At 37.7% G+C, this 18745-nt stretch overlaps 1 protein-coding gene and 1 non-coding gene across 3 annotated transcripts in view; one reads left to right on the top strand and one right to left on the bottom strand.

The window, feature by feature from the left end:
* The window catches only part of LOC146678517 (CUB and sushi domain-containing protein 1-like), a 479448-nt gene that overhangs the window by 218861 nt on the left and 241842 nt on the right, over positions 1 to 18745 (bottom strand). The gene's annotated exons all lie outside the window — the stretch shown is intronic.
* On the top strand, positions 9215 to 9297 carry trnal-uaa (transfer RNA leucine (anticodon UAA)). The gene has a single exon. It is a non-coding gene; the product is annotated as a tRNA-Leu (tRNA).

Below are 18745 nucleotides of genomic sequence, written 5' to 3'. Positions count from 1 at the left end.
GGGCATCGAGTCATTGACCTTCTTGTAATCAATCCAGTCAGGGCACAGGTTGGTCAGCCTAGTCTTGCAGTCTCGGGCGACTGCCTGGTCTACCAGTAGCTGGTGTTTTGCGAGCAAGATGTTAATGATAACCAAGTGGCTGGCCTAGTATACAGCTGAGCTGATACTGTGCTGAGTATGGTCTGGAAGTACCAATATCAAAATGGAATACACCCCCAAAGGTGGTTGAGAATAACCAAGCTAGAATCCTGTGGGACTTCCAGATACAGATAGAGATACAGATAGAGAAACTGCTGATGAGTAGTGGTGGTAGCAGGTGAGTAGCAGTGGTGGACAAGCAGAGGAAGATGGCCATAGTGATCAATATAGCACACCAAGTGATGGCAACATCAGGAAGTGTGAACACAAGAAGGTCAAGAAACCAAGGATTGAGAGCAAGAGAAGATATGACTGGTGAATGTGTTAACTGGAACACTAGGAGCAGTGACCGCCCAAAATGGGTGATGGCCTTAGGAGAATGATATATGAGATCTCTATCCAGAAGGGTGCAGACCTGAGACTAGGCATATATTAGGGAGAAATTTAACATTTTCCCCTCAAAGTTGATGTGTTAGAAGCAGGAAAAATGAGCAAGCATAACAATGAGTGAGTTTGACATGGGTCAAATTGTGATGGGCAGATGACTGGGTCAGAGCAACTCCAAAACTTTAGCGCTTGTAAGATGATCCCTGTCTGCAGTGGCCAGTATCTATCAAACCCAAGGGGAGCATTGGCTGACCCGTGCGGTGTGATCCAACAAACGAGCTACTGTAGCTCAAATAACTGAAAAACATGATGTTTGTTTTGATAGAAAGATGTCAGGACACACAGCGCATCGCAGTTTGTTGTGTATAGGGGTGCATAGTCCCAGCTGGGTACAGAGTGCCCATGCTGACTCCTGTCAACTGCCAGAAACTCCAACAATAAGCATGTGAGCATCAGAAATAGACCAGGAGAGGAATACATCATGTGGCTTATCGGGAATGTGTGCATCACTTTCCTGGAGAACGCCCGGCACCAAGACACACTGTGAAAAGAAAGCAGCCTGTCCATACTTGATGGGTCATGGCTTTTGTGGCAGCAAAAGGTGGGCCCACATATATGAGTCATAGATAGGTGGTAAGTTGATAAGTTAGCTATTTTTAATTCAGAGGAACAAATGGCTGTTTATTTGCCACTAACAATCAGGACTAGTTTGGGGATATTCCACATTAATTACAATGTAAATCAAGTCTGCAATAAAAGCTGTGTGCACAACTTCTTGATTTGTTTGGCATGTTTTTAATCAGACTTGTTTAGCTCTGACCTCGTGCCTGGGAAAGTTCAAATTACCCATTTGTAGTTGCATTCAGCAGCATAATCACATTGATTACTTAATATTGGACGGCTCCATGGTTAAAAATTGCAATTATCTAGAATTTGAGGTCATTGGGATTTATTTATTTATCATTAATTTATGGTGAACACATAGTGGTGTTTTGCAAAATAAGTAATCACAACAGCACGAGAATTAGCACCTTGCAGTTGTGTGTCTCTGCCAACCAGTCAAGTTGCAGTTTTCATCTATAATCATGTACTCTGCTATCCAATTGGTATGTCAGTGTCATCTAAATATATACTACTGCACTCACACCATTGTCTGAGGGAGTTTTTTTTAAAGATAAATATACATAAATATACAAGAAAAGCAACAAAGTGCTCCGGGAGAGAAAAAGCTAAAGTCCCAACTAGAAACTTGATTGGCAGATTGGATCCCACTCCATGTGGTAATGGGGAAGAAGTTCATTCCACCAGTCATCACTGGAAACTTACTACCTATTTGTATGTCTGTTGACAAAGTAAGAATAAGGGGACCCAAATCTTTTAATGTAGATCAATAAAATTAAAGTTGAAGACTTGATTTAAGCTTAGAGGAAAACCAGATTAAAGTTACAGGAATGGTCAGCGTAATCATGAGAATGAATGCATTGTAATGTCCTCTGAAGTCATGGAAAGATGACTGCGTACAAGTGAACGTGCTTGTGTGTGCTTATGTGAGATTCTCCTGAAAGTGACTGATGGTGCTCCTCTGTTGTGCTCGTCCCTTCCAGCCCTTTACAGCCTTAGGGCAGGTCAGTGTGTTGCTATAGCAACTCTTCGCAAGGGCAACATTTCAGTATTGATGAAAAGGTGACGCGAGGTTTAGACACGCAAAATGAGTGAATGAAAAAAGAACGAATAGAGGATGGAAGAGAAAGAGTTGGGAGGGGAAGAACAAGTTGTGTTAAAAGGGAAAGAACAAATGAAGGGTTACGGAAGTAAACAATGACAGCCAGAAGGAATGAGGAAGTGAAAGAGACAGGAAGCGGTGCATGAGAGAGGTGTTGATAAAGCCTTTTGGTAAATCATTAATACACTATTATTATTGTCTTGCAGAATTCTTGAACATAGATATTTGTATCCTACTTTCTGTTTGATCCTTTCTAATTTGTTTTTATTCTGTCTGTGTGAATTAAACATTCCCAGAGTGCTTCATCATTAGTTTCTCTTTCTCTATTGCTGCCACAGAAGCACAACAAGATTCTTCTATAGTGGGATACAAATAACATATATGATATACTGTAAATAGGAATGTATATAGATACAATTTTATAGATACCAGTGTTATTATTAAGTATACCTATGGTCCAGTTCTTTATGTATTCTTTTAATTAGGTCTGATTAAATTTTTGTTTGAAAAAAGCAAGGACTAAGATTTTCAATGTTTGCTCATTTTTTTAACATCTTTGAGTCTGAACATATGTGTAGAATCACAGATAAAAAAGATATGTTAGAGATCTATATCTAAAGAGGCTGATGATAGCAAGTACAGAATGGGTTGCTTTCATTAAAATGTCAGTCACAACTAATAAATAAATAAATAAATAAATAGAAAACTGTTAACATCAAGTGGAAAAAAACAGTACAGTACATAATTAATACAATAGATAGAATGATGTCAGAAGATCAAAATGCTATTATTTTGATGTTCTCTGTGAACTGTCAGTAAAAACACGGGGAATACGTGGAAAATGACCCCTACATCTCTGAGACAAACAAAACAACTGGAGTGAAATATATTTGTATCCAGAGCATGTAACTTGCCACAAGCTAATGTTGGAACAGATGTTTTGTCAAATCCAGCTCCTCATACCTGGCAAAAATCACTAATTTCTTGTTTGGTTTCCAGGGGGCTGTAAAGTTAAAACCAAGCGGAACCAGAACAAATGTCAGAGTGTGTGCGCATTTTGCCAAACAGGGATTTGGACAGATGTTAACATTTGAAATATGTTGGGGAAAATTCAACTTTCCACAGAGATTAAAACTTTGGCTTAACTTTTTTTTTTTTTTAAATAAAAAGACTTTTTGGACTTTATTTCAACTCAACTCAAAATTCAGGTCAGTTTTAGTTTTGAATCCAAAACACTCCCACAACCTCGGTCACCCAAAGCCTTGTAAGTGAACTTTAGAGAGCAAACTATTCGGTCTAGTATGTCCCTTTGTAAGAAAATGACAATTTCTTCACAGTTAGAAGAAATTGGCTAATTTTAAGGTAATGTTTGCACAATTAACATACAAGCACAATTTTTAGGAAAAGATGCAGATGAAATGTATTTACTGGCCTACTATCCTCTTTTACCACTGAAGAATTCACTTCATGTCTCTGCTGGGACAGTGAGTTCACACTGAAAGCATCTCTCTGTGGGTGCAATCCATAATTCATTAACACCTTTACTCCGTTCCCATGGTGTATATCTATAAATAAATATCATCTCCATACTGTTTTAATCTCTAGTTTTTCATATAAAGTTGTTTCAGTTGGAAAGATGCCAAAGCCCCTGAGCTAAATGAACTCCCCAGCATAGCTAATGTTCCCAAGGCACAAATGTATTAACAGCTTGACTGACACGTAATGCTTTACAGCTCTAACCAAACAAACTGTGATAGGGCTCCTGGCCAATTATGGCCAAGAACCATTGCTAACTGACTGGAGGCCCCTCACCACTCAATGAGCTCTCTCTTAGTTTCAATATTCATCATCTAATGTAGCATTATGGACACCACTAACTCATAATTCAAAGCTATTATTAGGGTGTTTCACATTCTGAGGACACCTTTGCTTGAGCCCTTAGAATTAATTCTCACCCTGTGGTTGTGGGACATGTGGGACTTATTTAAGGGCAGTGTTGGGAAGGTTACTTTTAAAATGTATTCCATTACAGAATACAGAATACATGCCCCAAAATGTATTCTGTAACCTATTCCGTTACGTTACTCAATGACAGTAACGTATTCTGAATACTTTGGATTACTTAATATATTGTGGCGAGTTCAGACAAGGAGGAGACGGAGGTATCAACAAATTTCCCACGTGTGGGACTAATAAAGGTTATCTTATCTTATCGTTTGGTCTTGCTTCCCGTGAGCTAGCCAGGGAGCACAGCCGTTTATTACATTTGCAGAAGAACACACTGCCACTAGCTAACTGCTCAGCGCGGCAACCACTGTCACTACCCGATCCGTACCGGAAACCCGATCGGTACCCCGCATGCGCGAAAGGTTTCTACTTCCGGTCGTAGCGTTTTACGATAGTTATGGGTCAGAGAGCCAAGCGACAAGGTAGCACCAGACCTAGAGGCATCATCGTGCAGTTCACCTCCCGAATCTACAGAGATGCTGTATGGAAAGCAGCCAAAACATCCTCCTACCTGCAGGACAATCATTTGAGGTTCGCTGAAGATCTGTCCAGGGAGGACAGAGAACGTCGTGACAAACTGTGGCCGATGATAGACAAAGCCCGTAAGGAGGGTAAGCCGGCTTATTTCGTGGGAGGCCGAGGATTCATCAGTGGATCAGAAGTTTTCCCTCCTTCATAGAGACGCTTATTCAGTCTCCGAAATGACATTTCTGTGAGCTTGTTTGCATGGTGAACTTGATATTTTCACCCTCAGGTTAAAATTTTATTTTGTGTTGAAGAGTGTGTTTATCTATAAAAAGCTATATTTAAACCATAGTAGATAGTTAAAAACTGTATTTTTGTAAGCTTAGTCACTCAGGGTTTTTACTGTTCTACTACCTAAATTGTGCAGCACCCGGTCCCCTTATCCTATAGATCTATTCTTAGCTGTGGAAGTTTAGAACTTACTTTTTCTCTTTCTTTTTTCTAATAACTTTGTCTTTTTCATTTGTTTCTCTTAATACCAGGGGTTTAAGACAAACATGTAAACGCAAAGCTTTGTTTTTATTTGCCAAACAATTTAAAACAGATTTTTGCTTTTTCCAAGAGAGTCATTCCACACCTGCTGATACAAATTTTTGGAAATCACAATGGGGTAATGAAGTCTGGTTGTCCCATGGCTCTGAGCGTTCTGCTGGAGTTGCCACGCTTAAAAATTCTTTTTCTGGAGATGTGTTACACTCTGACTGTGACACCTTAGGACACTACCTCTGCTCACTAATCAGACACAATAACAGTACTTTCATTGCAGTAAATATATATGGTTACAATAATAAAACTGAAAATGATAAATTACTTGACTCCTTAGAAGAAAGAATTAATTTCTGGCTCTCCAAATACCCAAATTCAGTCCTCTTAATTGGTGGAGACTTTAACATTGCTTTAGACAATACGGTTGATAGGTGGCCTCCAGGGCAGCAGTCTTCATACAGTGCAAACTTAAAAAAATTTATGGGAAAATTTAATCTTGTGGATATTTGGAGAGAAAAATTTCCAGATGATAGACTCTTTACTTGGAGCAATAAGACAGGATCCAGGCAATCACGTATTGACTTTTGGCTTGTTTCTGACTGTATTGATAAAGATAATATTACCGTTAATATACTTGCCACCCCCCTCACTGATCATAGAGCAATTCACATTAACGTCCAAATGTTTACACTGGATACTATACCTCATAAATTCTCTTATTGGAAGTTAAATAATTCTTTACTAAAAGATAAAATGGTTAACATGCAGATTAATAACTTAATTGTTTATTATTGGAACAAAGCTAACAGAGAGAAGTCCTTTTGTACCAATTGGGAACTTTTTAAATTTGAAGCATGCAAATTCTTGAGAAGATACGGGAGTCAAATTGCTAAATTAAGGAAAGCTGAAGAACAAGAAGTAATAAGCAGAATTGCCTCTTATTACCAGAAGTCCCCAGAAGAAATCTCAGAGAAAGATAAATTAAGTTTACTAGAACTTCAAAATAAATTGGACGGTTTATATCGACGCAAGGCTGAGGGTGCTTTCATAAGATCCAGGAAGAGGTGGCTGGAGGAGGGCGAACAAAATTCTGCTTACTTTTTCAGACTTGAAAAATACAGATCAAAAACAAACTCTATTCATCAACTAAATATTAATGGCATTGTCTCTGACAATCCTAGAGAAATTTCACATTTCTGTGCCGAATTCTATACTAAACTATATGACTCAAAATATAATGAGGCTGTCTCAACAGGATTTTTCAATAATATTAAAAACCTAAAATCTATTGTTGTGGAAGATAGAAGTTCTTGTGACAGCCCTCTGACTGTGGAGGAAGTTTGTAATTCCATTTCTGCACTTAAGGCCAATAAATCTCCCGGCACAGATGGTTTGACTGCAGAGTTTTATAAATCATTTTCTAATCTCCTGGCTCCGTTTTTACTGCAGGTTTTTACAGAAAGTATAGAGAATAACACCCTCCCCCCTTCTCTTACTCAAGGTCTCATAACACTTATTCCAAAACCAAACAAAGACTTACTCTTTATTGATAATTGGAGACCCATCTCCCTGCTTAATAATGACTATAAGGTTATGGCCTTAATACTTGCTAACAGAATTAAAGAGGTCTTGGAAACAATTATTGATGAGACACAATCAGGCTTTATGAGAAACAGACACATTTCTAATAACATTAGACTGGTTTTGGATTTACTTGATTACTCTGATCTGATACCTGACAATAGTTTCATTCTCTTCCTGGATTTTTATAAGGCTTTTGATACAATTGAACATCAATTTATTTTCCACTCTTTGGAAAAATTTGGCTTTGGCAAGTTTTTCTGTAAAGCTGTCAAAACCTTATACACAAATGGCAATAGTTCTATTAAAATGATTAACGGCTCCACCCCGAGATTTGACCTGAAACGTGGTATTCGCCAAGGATGTCCTATTTCACCATATTTATTTTTACTTTGTACACAAATTCTTGCAACTAATATTTCAAACAGTGTTGTACAAGGAATCACCATAGCTGATAAGGAGCTCGTCATCAGCCAGTTAGCCGATGACACCACACTCTTCTTGAAGAATGCAAACCAAATCCCTCCAGCCCTTACTGTGATTAGTGATTTCTCTGAGGCCTCTGGTTTATGCCTAAATCTTAAAAAGTGTGAGTTACTAGCAATTAAAGACTGCCCTGCAAATACTATCTGTAATATCTCTGTTAAACAAGAAGTCACATACTTGGGACTCTTAATATCCAAAGACCAAAAATCAAGATGCTCTTCAAACTTCACTCCAATTATACAGAAAACCCTAAAAAAGTTCAACCAGTGGCTGCAAAGGGACTTGTCTTTGAAAGGTAGAGTGTTAATTACTAAAGCTGAAGGGTTATCCCGATTAACATATGCTGCTCTCTCCTTACATCTGGATAAGAAAATTAGTAAAGATATTGACCGTATGCTCTTTAATTTTATATGGAAAAACCGTACGCATTATATTAGAAAAACTGTTGTGATGAATAAGTACGAATCAGGTGGGCTTAACGTCTTAGACTTTTCTACTTTAAATAACACTTTCAAAATTAATTGGGCCAAACATTTTCTTAAAAACCCTACCTCTATCTGGAACTTTATACCATATTATATTTTCTCTCGTTTTGGTGGCTTTAATTTTGTTTTAAATTGTAATTACAATGTTGAGAAACTCCCTGTAAAGCTTTCATCCTTCCATAAGCAGGTCCTCTTAGCGTGGACCCTCATTTATAAACACAACTTCTCACCTCACAAATACCTTATCTGGAACAACAGAGATATTTTATATAAAAATAAATCACTTTTCCTGGAAACTTGGATCCAAAATGGGATCCTGTTGGTGGCTCAGCTGGTTAATAGAGAGGGACAACTACTTACTTACAACGACTTTATTGCACTATATAATTTTCCAATCAGTGTTCAGGAATTCTCAATGGTGCTTGGTGCCATACCCTCAGGGACTTTAATGTTATATAAAAACACTGACAGCTCGATCTCTACCTCAGTCACTCTCTCTGGTCCAGCTGAGTCACCAATAGGAAAAATCTGCTTTTCACAGGAACTTGGTAATAGCAATAAAAGAATACGTAGTTTATTCCAAGAAGATATCGTCTCTCTCCCATATATAATATCTTATTGGAACAGATTTGTTCCAGATATCAAGTGGAAGACAGTCTGGATGGTCCCCCATAAATATTTGATTGTAAATAAGGTAAAAGAAGTCTCATTTAAAATTCTACATAAATGTTATCCAGCCAGTCACTACATGGTAAAATTTAAAAGGGACATAAATACTAATTGTACTTTCTGTGGGGATCATCCAGAAACTGTGACACATCTTTTTTGGTACTGTTCTTTTACACAGAGATTCTGGAAGGAATTTAGCGGGTTTGTTATTGTCCATATTTTAAGGGAGTTTTCTTTACGATGGGAAAATGTTTTATTCTGTTTCTTTAAGTTCCCCAAGAAGCATGATAAATGTTTTTTTATGATAAATTTGTTAATACTTTTAGCTAAATTTTATATCCATAAATGTAAGTTTACTAACAAAACACCATATTTCTGTCATTATTTTAAGGATGTGGAAATGTACATACAATCAATATCAGACTCCACCAACAAAAAGGCTCTCAAAACAATTTATGTATGTGAATTTTTGCGTGTATTCTTATAATTGTTACCTTTTTCTTTTACCCCTGGCTTTGTGTGTTCATGTTCTGTTGTTTTGTATACTTCATCTGTTCGTATGTTGTATACTCATTGTTTGTTAAATAAAGTTTATTTAAAAAAAAAAAAAAAAAAAAAAAAAAAAAAAAAACTACCCGATCCGTACCGGAAACCCGATCGGTACCCCGCATGCGCAAATCTTATGTCACTTCCTCTCTTTGCGACATTCAATATATTTGAATGATGCGCCAGGATGGCCGAGTGGTTAAGGCGTTGGACTTAAGCTCCAATGAGTGCATGCTCTCGTAGGTTCAAACCCCACTCCTGGTATAATTTGGAGCCTCATGACTGGTAAACTGAAATGTATCTATGGGAGCAACAATGAACAAGCGAGAACGGGGAACAGACTCGGCGCCGCCAACTCCTTCAAAACAACCGCCAGAGGAGAAAAGAACAAAATCTTCAGAGAAGGAAGATGATATCTCCAATAAAACTATTTTTGAAGCCATTATGGGACTTGACAAAAAATTTGAAGCACAACTGGAGGATATCAAGGAACAAAACAAACAAAGTGCAGCTATGGTTGCCAGCTTGGCTAAGGCTGTAGAGTTTAATGCTGCAGAGATAGTTGATTGCAGATTGAAAGTTGTTAAACTGGCAAATGCGAATGAACAGCTGCTTAAAGAAAATGAAGACTTGAAAAGAAGAGTGAGAGAACAAGAGCGCTACCGAATGAGGTGGTGCCTAAAACTGAAAGGGGTGAAGGAAGACAAAGATGAAAACATTAGAGTGAAGGTTTTGCAAACGCTTCAGAAGATTGCCCCTGACTTGAACTTAGAAGAGGCCGTTGATATTGTCCACCGCTTAGGGAAACGAGTTGATGGCAGAAACAGAAACATCATTATTCTATTCACACAGAGGCGAATTAAAGAAGAATTGTGGAGGCGCACCAAAGACTCTTCAACCTGCAAGCAAGAAGGCATCAGCTTCGCGGAGATGTTGCCGCAGGAGGACATACAAGATCGACAGCGCCTATGGCCTCTGGTGGAGGAAGCAAGACGTGCGGGTAAACGGGCCTACTTTCGTGGTCCACATGCCTTCATTGATGGACGCAAAGTTGAGGAAAGACAGGAGAACTAAAAATGACAAAAACTGAAATAGTGGAAACTTGTTCGCGGTCTGAGGAGCTCAGCATTTAGTACTTTTTTTTTTCTTCTTTTTCTCACGTGGTGAGTGATATTCTGTCTATAGTTCATGTTGAATGTTAACATTTGTTTTGGTTCTTTAAATGTTAGGGGTTTAAGAGAATCTGTTAAAAGAAAAGCCTTATTTTTGTACTGCAAAGGTAAAAAATCAAACTGTATTTTTCTACAAGAGACTCATTCATCTGATAGTGATGTATCTTTTTGGTCAAACCAATGGGGTAGCAAAATCCTGTTTAGCCATGGCTCAATGAGGTCGGGGGGTGTAGCAATTTTATTCAATAACTTTCCCGGGGATCTTGTAATACAACGAACTGACTTGAATGGTCATTGGTTGATTGCTGTAATGAGAGTTGAAAGTTTGTTTTTCATTTTAGTCAACGTTTATGGATATAACAATGAAAGTCAGAATAAAATTATGTTAGAAGATATAACTTCAAATATTTTTGAACTTAAAGGTCGATACCCTACAGAATACATTTTAATGGGTGGTGATTGGAATATGACTCCTGATGAATGGACTGATAGATGGCCCTCAAGGACAGGTATACCACAAAAAAATAACCTAATTATAGAATTTTTGATTAATAACAACTTGACAGATATTTGGAGAGTAAGAAATCCAGAAATTAAGAGCTTTTCCTGGTTTAAACCAAATGGAGCTTGTAAATCTAGAATAGACTATTGGCTAGGAAGTGACATCATTCTTAGCCACACTGTAAAAGTTGCAATGTCAAATGCACCTCTATCTGATCATTGCTTTATTGAACTGTGCTTAGAATCGGAAATTAGACAATCAAATAAAAGAACTTATTGGAAGTTCAATGCCAAACTTTTACAAAATGAAGACTACTGCAACATAGTCAAAAAAATTATAAAAGATATTATGGCTGATCATCTAATTGTAGGATATATCAATAAATGGGAATTCATTAAATTCAAAATTAGAGAATTTAGTATTCAATTCAGTAAAAACATAAGTCAAAAGCAAAGAGAATATGAATGTAAATTATTCCAAGAAATTACTTATTGCTGTAGTAAAGATGATCTAAATACCCAAGAAAGGAGTAAACTTATGGAGTTGCAAACTAAATTAGATCAGCTCTACCTAAATAAAGCAGAAGGAGCTTTTGTGCGTTCACGGGCCAAGTGGATTGAGGAGGGGGAAAGAAATTCTTCATATTTTTTTTAATTTAGAAAAGAGCAGACAGAAAAGAAATTTTATATCTTCTCTGTTAATTGATGGCATTGAATGTGACGACCCTAAAATTTTGGAGAATGAAACTTATACATTCTATTCCAATTTATACTCCTCACAGTTCTCCCAAGCAGATTGTGATGTCTTTTTTGATCAAATAGATAATCTGATCCCTAAAATTGATGAATCATTTAAGGAATTATGTGAATCTGACTTCAGAATTGAAGAATTAGATGCATCTGTTAAGAAAATGGCACTTAATAAATCCCCTGGTCCAGATGGGCTGACAGTTAATTTCTTCCAATTTTTTTGGGAAGACTTACGGGAAATTTTATTCAAAGCTATACTGGCCAGTATTGAAAAGGGAGAATTGATGTCTAGCATGAAACAAGGATTAATTACATTAATTCCTAAACCAAACAAAGATAAACGACAATTGGATAACTTAAGGCCCATAACTTTATTACATACAGATTATAAAATTTTCTCTAGCTCAGTTGCAACAAGGCTCAAACAAGGGGTTTCAAGTATAATTAGTGAGACACAATCAGGGTTTTTGAAAGACAGGAACATTCATAATAATATCAGATTGGTTTTAGACTTACTGGACTACAATGATCTGATTAGTGATGACAGTTTTATTCTTTTCTTGGACTTTTATAAAGCTTTCGATTCAGTAGAACATCCTTTTATTTTAGAAACACTAACTCGATTTGGATTTGGGGATAAATTTAGGAAGATAATAGATATACTGTATAATGATATAAATAGCTCTGTGTCATTAGGCTATGGCACTGGTAAAAGATTTGGCGTCAAAAGAGGAATTAGGCAAGGGTGTGGAAGCTCTCCGTTGTTGTTCATAATGGTTGTGGAGATGCTCGCAATTCTAATTAAAAACAGCAGCGTTGCCGGAATTGAGATTATGGACAATTCTTTAATAATTAGTCAACTTGCGGATGACACTACTCTTTTCTTAAAAAATGAACATCAGATTCCCCTGGTAAAACAAATAATCACTACATTCTCAAAAGCGTCAGGCTTAAAGTTAAATTTAAATAAATGTGAATTATTGGCATTAAAGGAGTGTAATTCACAATTACTGTACGATATAAAGGTGAAGAAGGAGGTAAAATATTTGGGCATCACAATTTCAAAAGATCACAAAGTCTTAGAAAAAGTAAATATTTTAGATAATGTTGACAAATGTAAGACAATCCTAAATAAGTGGTTACAAAGAGACATCACAATTTTTGGAAGAATATTATTAACCAAAATGGACAGTTTATCTAGATTTATATATCCAGCTTACTCTCTATCAATATCAAATAAAGTTATTAAAACAATTAATAGCTTGAATTTTAATTTTATTTGGAGGAATAAGTGCCATTATATATCTAAAGATGATTTGGTTAAACCATACATTGAAGGCGGTGGAAACGCAATTGATTTTGACATAATGAATGGTGTTTTGAAACTTAAATGGTTAAAATCCTTCCTAAATAATCCACACTCCATTTGGTTTTTTATACCAAGTAAGGTCTTTAACACACTAGGGGGTATCGACTTTCTCCTAAAGTGTGACTTTGAAATTACTAAGCTACCTGCTAAACTCTCTGAATTCCATAAACAGGTCCTTCTTTATTGGAAAATGTTATTTAAACATAATTTCACTCCACATAATAGCCCAATTTGGAACAATAGATATATACTGATGAACAGAAAATCTATTTTTATTCAAGATTGGTTATCAAAAGGTGTTTGGGCAATTGCCCATTTTGTAGATGAGGAAGGACATGTTCTAGGACATCAAGATTTTTGCCAAAAGTTTAATATCCAATGTTCTAAAAGTAAATTTAATCGGGTTATAAAATCCATTCCATTGTCACTTAAAAACATAGTTGTAAATGATATAATATATTCTGACATCTCCCCCAAGTTAAGGCAATTATATATAGATGGTATTCAGTTTTGTGATGTTAAATGCAATAATAAGTTTCTTAGATCTTCATTAGGGAGTCTTTATTCTCCAAATTTACTTAGACGTAATTACATATTAAAAGATTTCCAAAGGGAAGAAATTGAAAAAATAAGAACTGATTATATCACCTTCCCTATCCCTCCTAAAGGGAAAGAAGTCCAATTTAAAATCTTGAATAAAATTTACCCGACAAATAGACTCCTTAGTGATAGATTCAAAATAGAAACGGGTAATTGTGTATTTTGTGAAACAGAAGAGGAGGATTTGGACCATCTATTCTTTTTGTGCAATTTTATACAAATATTTTGGTTGGATTTTCATACCTGGCTTTATTCCAGTGGGATTCAAATTACCCCATTTACCTTAAATATGATAATGTTTGGAGTGTTTTTGAAAGAAAAGAAAGCTAATTATGGTGTTAATGTGTTATTAATCTTGTGTAAGTATTTTATACATAAATGTCGCTTTTTTAAGATTAAACCAACACTGGCTCACTGGAAAAACGACCTAAACCTGTTGGTTAAATCTTTGACTTTAGTTAAAAAGAAAAAGGCTGCTTTTTTTGTTTCCTTTGTAGAAGATTTTGATTTAGTGAGTTAATAATCTGTTAATTTATGTGACCCCATCTTTATATTTTATTTTCACTATATATGAAAGTTGCTAATATGTAAGAAATGTTTATTCTCTGAATCTGTAATATATGGTGCATTTTGTTTGTATGTTTATATTACTAATAAAAAATAAATAAATAAATAAATAAAAAAAACCACAACACACATAGGGCGCCCTCTGACCCCGGAAGGACACACCGTCGCAGCGAGAGGGCGTCACCCGTCACCATGGCAACATACACAAACCATAACTGTACAAGCAGAACCCCGAACAGCCCTGACCCGCTACAATATTATCATGCTTTTTACAACAACGTGAATGTACTATTGCTGTGTGATTTATTACTATTACTGAAGGTCCGCGACTCCGAACTGTAGTAAAGGGACCTCTGACTAATGCTGGGCTCACACTGTGCGATTTTTGGCCCATTTTGAGCCGATTTTTGGCCCATTTTGAGCCGATTTTTGAGTCGTGCGATCGTTTTGGCGATCGGCCCGATTTTGGCCTTCATCGTGCGTCGTGCATCGTGTAGTATACGTGGGGTAACGAGAAGCGATTGACACCTCACGACCAGCTCCCGATCATCAATCGCTTGGTCGTGAGGGTGTCACCGCAGTTTGCCACACTGCGCACGCGCAAACACAAATGTCAGCGAAAAAGACGGCGTAGCACGGCAGTGCAGCGTGTGATCTGGACACAAGCGATGGAGGCACAACCTGTAGAACCATCCGAGCCCTTTCGATGTGGCCTCACAAAATTATCACGACCACAACAACCGTGAAAATAGTTGGATCGACACTGCTGCTCAATCACAGCTGCCTGACCAATGTTTTTCATTAGCAATTTAGCAAAGTTGATGGTGGTGGTGTGTCTGTGTGAGTGAAAGACGGAGAGGGAGAGCGAGCGACAGAATTTCTGTTATAACCTTCATTTTTATGGACGCACAGTGTGAGCACTCAGGTCGCATCAGAGCTTCGGGCCGTATCCGGTTGTTCAGTCTGACGTCACTAGCCGTGTCTGGGTCTAAACTCCGCTGCAGGTCCATATATCAAACGATCACTATGGCATTACTGAGAGTTGAAAAACTGTCTAAAGTATTTCATCTTTAATAAAATGATCAGCCTTCTCCTCTACCAGGTGTAACAATTGAGTTTAACATCCAGGCATCCATGAAAACGGAATTTATGACATTTAACGGAGTTAGAAGTTAGCAGGGAGTTAGCTCGCTAGCTTCTATCTAAATACAATATAGCATGTCCTGACTGCGGGGTTTTGGAAACAAATTAAAACGTACAGCTCTGCTATCACTTCCAGCATAAATGAAGACAGAAAACTAAACAGCAGTGACGTTTGTAGGGTTACTGAAGTTGGGCTAGCTGGTATATAATGATGTGCTACGTGACCGCTAGCGACACAGCTATGTTAGCATAATATAAACAAGCTAACTTTTTTCCCACTTGATAAAAGTTACCGTGAGTGTTGTCGGTGGTCAGGAACAAATGTAATCGCATGGCAGGATGCTGTAAAAGGACCAAACTTCAGCCAGGAGAACAACTGAGATAATCTATCCACAATACGAGGTTAGTCATTCATATACTGCTGCATGGGCTGGGCTGTAGTTACATCGTAAGGTTTTAAAAACTGAGCTTAAATAAATGATTAGCGGTAATAAAAGCCGAGGGAGGTCAACAGTGGTCGCTGACTGTTTTAGGAGCTTTTTGAGATCAAATAGAAGAAAATACATAACATTAAACATGTTAACAACACAAAAGCCAAAAGACATGGAGGTGTTAAATTGCGTATGAGGAGACAACAGGTCAGTCGGTTTCCCCTGCCGTCTGTTATCCTTGGAAATGTTCAGTCTCTTAGGAACAAACTAGATGAACTCCAGGGAAACGTCAGGTTCCAGAAAGACTTCAGGGACAGCTGTGTAATGGCTTTTTCCGAGACATGGCTGACGGAGCTGGATCAGGACGCCGATTTTTCAATCGACGGTTTTGGAGCTCCCTTCCGCCGGGATCGAGATGCACGGGTAACAGGGAAATCTCAAGGAGGGGGAGTATGCTTGTATGTGAACAAACGTTACTGTAGCGCTGTGACTGTTAGAGAATGTATTTGTACACCAGATGTTGAACTTTTATCTGTGTCACTGCGCCCTTTTTATCTCCCTCGTGAGTTTCCACAACTTTTTATAACCGTAGTTTACATTCACCCGAAGGCTCACCCCGCCTCCACTTGCAGCATCATTTCAGACGTAGTGCAGAAGCTGCAGGCGCTTTCTCCTGATGCACCAAACTTTATAATGGGGGACTTTAACCATGTCTCCCTTAAATCAACTTTGGGCAATCTGTATCAATATGTATCCTGTCCTACCAGACGGGATAAAATGTTGGACCTCTGTTACGGATCGGTGAAGAATGCTTATAAATCCCTCCCGCTTCCTCCTCTGGGATCTTCTGACCATAACTGTGTGCATCTTCTGCCCATCTATAAAACTGTCTTAAAACGAGAGAAGACAAAGACTAAGGATGTTGACATATGGTCAGAAGAATCTGTGCTTACCTTGCAGGAATGTTTTAAGTGTACAGATTGGGAAGTTTTTATTCAGTCTTGTGGAGATGATCTCGACGCTTTGGTGGATGTTACTAGCTCTTATGCAGTATTTTGTAAAGACATGATTATACCCCGTAAGCGCGTTAAAATTTACGCTAACAATAAGCCATGGGTCACTAAAAGTGTCAAATCCTGTTTAAGGAAAAAGAGACAGGCCTTTAAAGAGGGGGCTGTTACCGATTTTCAGACAGCCACCAAGGAAATGAAAATCGAGATCTTGAAAGCAAAACAGAGCTACAAAAACCTTCTTGAAAGCAAATTTGCTGCAAAAAATTTGGGGTCTGCCTGGACTTGTATGAAAACCATAGCAGGGTTTCAAAATCCCCAGAGCAGCAGTCAGGTCATTTTAGATGGTTTTAATTCAGACAGAGATTTTGCAAATGTTTTAAATATGTTTTATGCTCGTTTTAGTTCTTCTGATTTTAGCGAGGATATTTTGGAACTGAAACAGAAACTGAGAGATACTCAGCACTTTATCATTGAACTCAGCGATGTTAAAAAGGCCTTTCATACAGTCAATGTGAATAAGAGCCAGGGTCCTGATAATATTAGTGGCCGCCTAATTAAATCTTGTGCTGACGAACTCAGTCCTATATTTCAGGTTATTTTTAACAAATCCTTGCAAACACAACATGTGCCCTCTCTTTGGAAAGAAGCAGTCGTGGTTCCTGTCCCTAAATCTAGTCGTCCAAAAATTCTAAACGACTTCAGGCCTGTTGCCCTCACTTCAGTTGTCATGAAAGTCTTTGAAAAAATCATCAGAAATGTGATTATGAAAGAGACTGAAGGTCAGCTGGATCCAATGCAGTTTGCATACAGGCCCAACAGAGGAGTGGAGGACGCACTTTTGACTTTACTAAATCTAATTCTTAAACATGTAGAGAGTAAAGGGACTTTTGCAAGACTTCTTTTCATTGATTTTTCTTCGGCTTTTAATACAATACAGCCCCATATTTTAATTAAAAGACTTTTAGAACAGTTTGAAATCAGGAAAAACCTGGTGGGCTGGATTTTAGATTTTCTAACTGACAGGTCACAAAGAGTGAGAATAAATGGGGTTCTGTCTGACCCAGTGTTCTCCTCCACAGGTTCTCCTCAAGGGTGCGTTCTATCGCCCTTATTATTCACTCTCTATACAAATATGTGTCAGAGCAGACATGAAAACAGGGTCATTATTAAATATGCAGATGACTCTGTTATTGTCAGCTTACTGAAAGAGGGTGAAATTAACCACGGTCCAGTCATTGATGACTTTGTTCAGTGGTGTGAGGAGTCTTATCTCCAGCTGAACATATCTAAAACAAAAGACATGGTTGTTGATTTTAGGAAACAACAAAATGGGCAAGCAGTCACTTTAATTAAAGGTCAGAAAATAGAGCAAGTACAATCATATAAATATCTTGGGACCATAATCAATGAAAAACTGAACTTTGATCAAAATTGCAAATCAGTTTGTAAAAAGGGTCACCAGCACCTTTATTGCCTTAGGAAACTTGTTCATTTCCACATTGACCAAAAAATTTTAACTTTGTTTTATCGTTCTTTTATTGAGTCTGTTTTATCCTTTTGTTTGGTGGCATGGTTTGGTCAGACCTCTGTCACAGGGAAAAACTCTCTAAATCAGATAGTGAGATGGTCCAGTCGTCTGATAGGTGAGCCACAGTCTTGTTTAGCCTCCCTGTACTCTAAGCAGGTACAGAGGATGGCTTTATCAATCCTTAATAATGGTTCCCATCCTCTAAGGGGTGAATTTCAGCTTCTTCCCTCAGGACGGAGGTTTCTATTTCCGAGATGCAGGACAAAGCGTTATAAAAATAGCTTTGTCCCCGTTGCTGTCACTGAATTAAATAAGAACTGTTTTTGATTCGAAATATTAAAGTATGTGTCACAGTGAGTTTTATATATTTACTAGGTATGTGTGTTTTTAAAGGGATGTCAAATGCTGTCATTTTTCTGTAAAGCAAATTTACCTTGCCTTTAGGTATAAATAAAGTTACCTTACCTTACCTTACCTTACCATATTAAACGCAGACTACTTTAGACCCGGAAGTAGGATTCGTCGCGTCATCACTGAACAACCGGATAGTGTGAGACCCTGCATCGTGACCTATGAACTTCTAACCCCTGCGAGTCAATCGTACAGTTTGAGCAGGAGCTGAATCGCGCGACTGAAAA

The sequence above is a fragment of the Rhamphochromis longiceps genome, linkage group LG1 (genome assembly GCF_057381845.1).
Source record: "Rhamphochromis longiceps isolate RC_006_pf linkage group LG1, R_longiceps_female_GT1.1, whole genome shotgun sequence".
Taxonomy (NCBI): domain Eukaryota; kingdom Metazoa; phylum Chordata; class Actinopteri; order Cichliformes; family Cichlidae; genus Rhamphochromis; species Rhamphochromis longiceps.
This window is presented reverse-complemented; position numbering and strand designations above follow the sequence as displayed.